We start from the raw sequence: 8,722 nt of genomic DNA, 5'->3' as shown, positions 1-8,722 counted from the left end.
AAAGAGCTTTCACTTGGACATTTGCATGTGTGCTTCTCCTTCCTTGGTTTCAGATGTCCTCGCCTCCCACAGACAGCCACAAATCCTGCCACAGCACAGGGAGCATGGGCTGCCCTGACCTGCCCCTTCCAACTGCAGACTGAACAGACTGTTACCTTGTCCCCAAGCCACAACGGTGAAGGTCAGGGTAAATGGATCTGGCCAACTGAGCACCTGCTCACCAGGGCTGCTTTTAACTCTGGCAAAGTGGATATTATTGCCATTAGTAACCCATTTATTGATCCGAACTACATGGCCTACATATTCCGTATGACTCCACCCACGGCAAATTTCACGGCATAGTCAAGGCTGAGAACAGGAAACTTGTCATCAATGGAAACCCCATTTCCATCTCCCAGGCGTGAGCTCCCACCAACATCGAACAGGGTGATGCTGGTGCTCAGTATGTCGCTGCATCCATCGGGGTCTTCAGCACCATGGAGATGGCCGGGGTTTACTTGAACGGTGGGCCCAAGTGGGTCATCATCTCTGCCCCTTCTGCTGATGCCCCCATGTTTGTGATAGGCATGAACCATGAGGAATATGACAACTCCCTCAAGATTGTCAGCAATGCCTCCTGCACCACAGTTTGGCCCCTCTGGCAAAGGTCATCCATGACAACTTTGGCATCACGGAGGGACTCAGGACCACAGGTCATGCCACCACAGCTATCCAGACGACCATGGACCACCTCTCCGGGAAGTTGTGGCTTGATGGCTGAGGGGTTGCTCAGTACATTATCCCTGGTTCTACCAGAATTGCAAGGACATCCCTGCGGTGAATAGGAAGCACACGGGCATGGGTTCAGTGTCCCCATCCCAATGTGTCATCTGACCTGCCACCTGGAGAAAGTTACGAAATAGGATGACATCAAGAAGGTGTGAAGCAGGCATCAGGTGGCCCTGTCAAGGGCATCCTCAGCTACACTGAGCACCAAGTCTTCTCCTGCAACAATCACAGGGATACCCACTCTTCTACCTTTGATTCTGGGGCTGGCATTGCTCCCAAAGATCAGTTTGTGAAACTCATTTCCCGGTATGACAATGAACTTGGCTACAGTGACTGCAGCCAAACCTCATGGTCCACATGGCCTCCAAGGACTAAGAGCCCCTGGACCACCATCCTGAACAAGAGCGAGAGGAAGAGAGAGGCAGCCAGGCAGTCCTTGCCCCCAAGTCATCCCCCAACACACTGAGAATCTCCCGACCTCCAGTTACCATTGCAGACCCCCTGAAGCGGGGGGTGGGGCAGGGGGGTGGGACTCAGGGAGCCCTACCTTATCATGTACCAGAATAAAGAATACTGTAACCACGGGGGAAAAAAAAGTTTTTATATGTTAAGAATGAAATATGGATGAATGGAAAAATACAGAAAAGAAGGATAGATCAGTAGTTCAGGGAGTTTTCATTCTTGTATTCACATTTTAGGATAGAAAATGTTCGACTTTATAAGTAAATGCCAGTTTTCCTGTACTTTATCCACACTCATCAACGGTGTATGATCATTTTAATTCCTCCACATTGGTGTTAACAATTTTATTTTCTCCTCAAATTTCGTCATTCTAGAAATAGAAAGTGTCATCTCCTTGTAGTTTTTCTGTTTTCTAGGAGTGGTTAAAGAAAATAGGAAATATATGCATTATATATGTAAGATATAAAATACATATATCATACTATATTATGTATCATAAATAATACATAAGATATATGTATGCAACTTTCAGTCTTAAAAAAGGAAGAAAGACATCTTTCCATTTTAGACAAAGCAGGTGAGCCTGGAGGACATTATTGTGAGTGGAACAAGCCACACAAAGCGGGAAATACTGCTTTGTCTCGATTATATCTGGAATCTAATAAAGTTGAACTCCTAAAAGCAGAGTACAAGTGTGATTGCAGGACATGACTGAGGGTGAAGTGGGAGATGTTGGCCAAATGGTACAAAATTTCAGTTACACAGGGGCGCCTGGGTGGCTCAGTGGGTTGGAGCCTCTGCCTTCAGCTCAGGTCATGATCCCAGCGTCCTGGGATCAAGCCCCACATCGGGCTCTCTGCTCAGCAGGGAGCCTGCTTCTCCCTCTCTCTCTGCCTGCCTCTCTGCCTACTCGTGATCTCTCTCTCTGTCAAATAAATAAATAAATAAATAAATAAAAATCTTTAAAAAAAAATTAAAGAATCAGAAATCAAAAAACCCTAGCACTATGAGAAGATAATGTTAATGAGCTAGATTGTTTTAATCATGTCATAATGTACACACAGATTTATGTTTTGTTACTTGAGCAATTACTGAATCTGCAGGAATGGAAAACAAGGTTCTAGGTGAAAGGCCAGCGAAGCACACGATTAAATAATAAAAAACAGAGGGCGCCTGGGTGGCTCAGTGGGTTAAAGCCTCTGACTTCAGTTCAGGTCATGATCCCAGGGTCCTGGGATCAAGCCCTGCATCAGGCTCTCTGCTAAGTGGGGAGCCTGCTTCCTCCTCTCTCTCTGCCTGCCTCTCTGCCTACTTGTGATCTCTGTCTGTCAAATAAATAAATAAATATCTTAAAAAAAAATAATAATAATAATAAACAGAAATGAAGGCACCAAAATACATAGTCCTTTGGCCCCATTTATCAGAGTCTGGGTTTTGTGAATTGTGAGCACCAGCCCTGGAGAGATCAAAGGAAGAGGCCCCACAATCTGATTTCCTTTAAGCTGTCCTGGGAAGGAAGGAGATCTGAAGCCAGGCCAGACCTCGCAGCCTCAGCAGGGAGCGGATCTGGTTTGGGCTAGGGAGGGAGACTGTGATCTCCCTGCCTCTGGGGTACGTCAAGGCCTGCCATTCCCAAGCCCTCCCAAAGAACTCCACACCCAGAGTTCATATGGTTTGAATCTATTTAGTCTCATTCCTACTTCAGAAAATAAAACAAAAAGCAACTTAACATAAACACTTAGCATTTTCGGGGCAACTATATTAGAAAACTTTTTATTCTTAACAAGAATGCAAAATAAATGCTACTGCTACTAAAGTGTCCAGCCCACGGATGGCCCATCAAAGGTGACACCAGAACTCACACCCCACCTGAAGCAAAGTACCGCTGCTTCCTCACATCGACTCCACAATCCTGAATTCAACCATGCGCCCATGTGCTCTGAAAATTTCTGGATGTTATGGGTCATGACCCTTCATCGGTTTTTTTAATGACTGACTGCCACCAAACAATCAGTTTCTCTCTGTTTGCATCTCTACACCTGCTCAGTGCTCTTTAACCACAGAACCGACTCCCATCCGGGAACCACAGTGGAGAGTTCTTCTATGGAGGGAGGAGAGGACCCTGGATGACTCATTCCTCTTTCTCTGAGATGGAAACATCTTCAAATTCTACAGTCTACATAGGACATCCCTATATGTTCCAAAGAGTCCCTGATACTGGAGGGTATGTCCCCAGTGAGACTGAGCTGATGCCTCCACGCGGATCTAGGTAGGGGAAACCTTAGGCTGAGTCTGGGCCATCACATAGGGCCCAGACCAGTCCCGGTGGGCAGTGTCCTCTCATGCAGGTGTGATGGATCCTGTCCCCGAGCAGGGCTCCCTGGAGTAAGAAGCCTCAACTCTGTTTACATAGCTTACAGGCAACTGTACTTGTGGTCATGATTCTAGATTTGTTGTGGGTCTTAACCTTTCACTGTTAAAAAGGATCTTCTTCCCTGCTGAGGTTGCAGTAATGCAGGACCTAGTGTGGCAAGTTCTAAGCTTGTGCTTTTGACAACTTAGAGATCTGGTGTTCATCATGAGGAGCGTCGGTTTGTTGAAGGACAATCAAACATGTTAACCTTCTTTGTGGAACTGTCTTCAGAACCCTGTGCCCAGGTGTGCGTTAGGAACACATGGTATCTTCCATTGAAAGATACACATTCAAATGTATTTTGAGTATCTCTGCTTTGTTTCAGGAGAAACTGCTTCATTCGTGATTAGACTCTGACCTTACTACTGGAGCAATTAGTGCAACACGATTCTATGGATAATTACACAATTACAAAAGGATTCATTATGCAGCTATAATTGATTATTACTGAAACAGATTCTCTGTTATTCACAAATTTTACCTACAATGTGACTGGCTCGTAATTGTACATGACACCCTGTGAGGCATGAATATATAAATGACTGACATGGAGGAAAACAGACTACATTTTCTCATGAGATGAGGAAGTTCTGTGACTCCTCCAGGATACAGAGAAGGACCTGGACACACAGTGGTCATCACCCAAGAGAATAAAGGGGCTGGCAGGTGGGAAACATGTCCTGATCAAGGTCAAGTTGCTCACTTGCCACCAGGGAATCTAATGAAAAAGAGAAAAATTACTATGATGGCAGAGAGGGTGTAAAAAGTTACAAAGGTGCTTTCCAGGACAAGCATGCTTGGGGTCGCAGCTGTCCTCTCAGAGAGGATCTAGGTGTGATATTGTTCCTGTGAAGGTGTTGGCCCCTAGCCTTGTGCATGAACAGAGCAAAAGCCGTAATGAATCCTACACACAACATCTGAGGTACATCTGAATGCTGCCCAGATTATGTCTATGGGTTTATCACAAAATCTTGAACAGGTGCCAGTATCTATAGTCTTTGTGCTGTATCTTACGTATCTATCTTCTTGTAACACACAGACATAGTAACTGTGGCATTTGCCAGCTCCTGGGAGTTCCAGCAGAGGATACTGGAAGGGCTAATACAATGTGAGACTTTTGTTCCTTAATATTTTGCTCACCTGGAGTTTCGGCCTGAAGACAAGGACCCAGAGTTGCCAGGACACACCCCCAGACGCCTGTGAAACTAGAAATGTGTCTGGGTCCAACATCACGGACAAAATATTTCAAACTGAAAGCTGCCAAGGTGTCCGGGACAGCACCAAAAGGAAAGAATGGTCGTGGCTACATTCAGATGACTGAGGAAAAGCCTCTCAAACCTGTCCTGTTTCCACTGCAGTAAAGGGAAAGAAGGGTGACGTAAGACGTAGAACTCCCTCAGGTTTCCAGGGAAAATCTGGACCAGGAAGATCATTCCCACTATCAGATTCTCAGCTGCCATTTTCAGGGTTCAAATATTTACTTTCTTTTTTTTTTTTTTAAGATTTTATTCTATTTATTTGACTGAGAGAGAGACCGCGAGAGAGGGAACACCAGCAGGGGAAGTGGAAGAGGGAGAAGCAGGCTTCTTGCTGAGCAGGGAGCCCGATGCAGGACTCGATTCCAGGACCCTGAGACAACGACCAGAGCCGAAGGCAGATGCTTAACCCACTGAGCCACCCAGGTGCCTCAAATATTTACTATCAAAAACACGGAAAGCAGCGTGGAAACAAGAGTTCTGGGCCTTATTTTCCATGAAAAATGAAATCCACAAAATTCACCGACATCTAAAGTAATTCTATAGTGTTTACGGTGTATGGCCCAGTTACTAATGCTTTATTTAACCTCATGATTTTATGAATAAGGACTAATGCTATTCCTTTCTTACCGATGTTACATGATAGAATACATAAATACTTGGCACAAAGCTCTGAAAACTCTTGTAAATTACTAAGTGGCAACAGCGGTAGGTGCATTTTTTGTTCTGTGGAAGGGACTCTGGGTGGGCTCCTGGTGGGGGAAGGGCCATGAGAAATACCAAGCCATAATGAGAATCCGGGAAGACTCAGCTTCACCTCCCCACTCCCCCTTAATCCAGAGGGGGAAGTGCTGCAAATGGAATTATGACTAGTTATGCATACATGAAGAAGGCTCCATAAAATCTCAATAGTATGGAGTTGGGAGTGATTACACTGGTGAACACATTCACACAGGGAGGTGACACACCCTAACTCCATGGGGACAAAAGCTCCTGATCATGGGACCCTCCCAGACCTCACACTATGTACTTCTTCATCTGTATCCTTTATCATAGCCTTTATTTATTTTTTAAGATTTATTTATTTAGTTGAAAGAGAGTGAGTGCATGGAGGGGAGGAGCAGAGAGAGGAGAGAAACTCAGGCAGACTCTGTGCTGAATGCAGAGACCCCCACGAGGACCATTCTCAGGACCCTGAGATCATGATCTGAGCTGAAACCAAGAGTCGGCGGCTTAACGGACTACAGCACCCAGGTGCCCCTCTAACAGCCTTTAATAAGCCGGCAGACGTGCTTCCTTGAAGTTTGCAAGCCCCTCTAGCAACTAACTGAACCCAAAGAAGACATTATTGGAGTCTCTAAGATACATTCAGTCATTCACAAATACGGGTATTGGCTAAGCTTGTGAAAGTGTCTGAGAGGATGCGTGTAAGGCGGGAGGTCAGTCCCGTGGAGCTGACCTCTAACCCTCAAGCTTACCTGTGGGACCTGGAGAAATCTTTGGGTAAAGAGTGTCCAAGTACAGCTGTAAGACATGTACACGGTGCTGGAGACCTGCTATTTGTTGTGGGGAAAGCACCTCCACACTGCATTGTGACCGGACGTGTCAGACGTAAGTAAGAGGGACACAGAGCAGAGAAACACATTAGAGGAGAACTGGGGTTTTCCCTTCATAGAAAACAATAGGTTTTTTTTCTTTATAACCGATGAAAATAGTTTAATTTTCTTAAAAAAGGATTAATGATCATCTAAATATTGATAGTCAACATTTGAACCTATAGCATCAAGAGGCAATCAGGTGCCCTTCCAGAAGACCTGTTCTTGGATTATCTCCTCTGACAATCAATGCTTCATCCAGAAATCTTTGCACAGAACAGCGTCCATGGCCTGAGACTTGAGAGTGTAAGTTCCAGCCCTGGACACACGCATATACCCTGAATGGGTATTTAACTGTCCCCTGAAGACCAGGTGCGCAGGTCCAACTTCCATGGTTTAAACACAGAAATCCAGCCTACCCGCGACTTACTTTCACATCTGGAGAACCTAGACCAGAGTCCCCCTAAAACAATTCATGCCCATCTGTGTCTCTGACTGCATTCCTCATGAGCTAATCATTTCATTGAAGATGACCACCATAAGGACGCCCAGAGATGTTCATCCTCAAAGCAGCTTCCCAAAACAGGCTCCACTGACATCACCTGAGAACTGTACAAACAGGAAATTGGACGGTGGGGTGTTTACAGCGAGCCCAGAAACAATGAAATGGTTACATGGAAAGTGGCCTAGAAATCTGAGATTTTACAAGTGCTCCAGGTGGTTCTGATGGAAGATAAATCTGACAGCCTCTGTGTTACCTAAGTCAATGATCATTCCTGAATTATGCATACATGGTCACTCTGAGATATTCTCTGTTTGTGGTGATGTTACTTACGTAACACACACAACCTAGACATTTCCGGTATTCATAAATAAATAGGGCTGTAACACAGTCTGTCTTGGCTACCTCATCTTCCACATGTCCCTTCCTGCAGTGCCCTCCTCCAGCTTCCTGGGATCACCCACAAATACACTTCTCATCCCATTCTTTCATCAAAATAATCCAATTTAGAATGAATTGGAATTTTCTCAAATATTTCATCAAGTAAGAACGTGGTTTGATGACTGAGGGTGGGGCAAGCACGTGTGGCCATGAGAGAAGTATTAGCACAACGTCTGCTGGTGGACAATAGCAGAGGGAAGAAACGGACCAACCAGACACACCATAGTGTGGACGAGCCCTTTCATCAGACATGAGCATTACCTACTCAACATGCACGGAGTACACGACATACGTTGTCTTTTCTAGAAGCACACATCTGCCTTTTCAGGGTACGGCGGACCACAAAGTAACAACCACCCCAAATGCAGGATTATTCTTCACTTGGATCAGGGTTCAAGGTGCGCATGACCTGCTACCCAGCTTTGTGGTATCAGTTTCCACAACTGACAGGAGTCCTCTTCCCTGCTCCCCACAGGATGGGCAGAAACGCAGCATGGGCCGTGAATGAACATTTACCTTAAAAAGCAGGTGGACTGTTGGGGCCGAAATGCTCACTGCTTCTGACTGGTGAGCTGCCCCCCAAGTAATCAGTGCCCCTCACACACACCTCAAGGAATAACACTCGTCACGGGGCTCAAACAGAACGAGTTTCCTGCGGCTGTGCATCGGCTTCACTGGATTGTCGTCCCGCGTTGGGTTAGATACCTAAGATTCTAGTGCTTGTGGACACTGGCACACACCTTCCTGACCCTTCCAGTGTCCACAAGGCTTCTGTGTTTCCAACATCTACTCTACCATGTGCCATCTAAAGGGTATGGCCACAATGTTTGTACCTTGCAGCAAGCCCCTCTCCTACCCCAGTGGTTTTTGGCTTGAAAAATATAGGAATCTCCAACAGCAGTACTACACAGGAATTTATGAACTCAGGAAGACAGGATCTGATGTCTCTGGAGGCAGGGAAAAGAATGTGTTAATAAGAAAATCACAAGGAGGGGAGCCTAGATGGCTCAGTTCATTAGGCATCTGACTTCAGCTCAGGTCACCATCTCAGAGTCCTGGGAGCAAGCCCGGTATGGAGCTTTGCACTGAGCGGGAGTCCGCTTCTCCCTGTCCCTCTCCCTCGGCCCTTCCCCCAATTTGTGCTCTCCCTCCCTCTCTCAAATAAATAAAATCTTAAAAAAAAAAAAAAAGGGAAAATACATTTACAGTAGTGTATTATAAAAGTACATATATTTAAGTGCACACACACAGTTCAATGACATGGTGTTCAAGGTTCAACAATACT

The sequence above is a fragment of the Enhydra lutris genome, unplaced genomic scaffold, assembly GCF_002288905.1.
Source record: "Enhydra lutris kenyoni isolate GAN:26980312 unplaced genomic scaffold, ASM228890v2 scaffoldscaffold256, whole genome shotgun sequence".
NCBI classification, from domain to species: domain Eukaryota; kingdom Metazoa; phylum Chordata; class Mammalia; order Carnivora; family Mustelidae; genus Enhydra; species Enhydra lutris.
Note: the sequence above shows the minus strand (reverse complement) of the source record.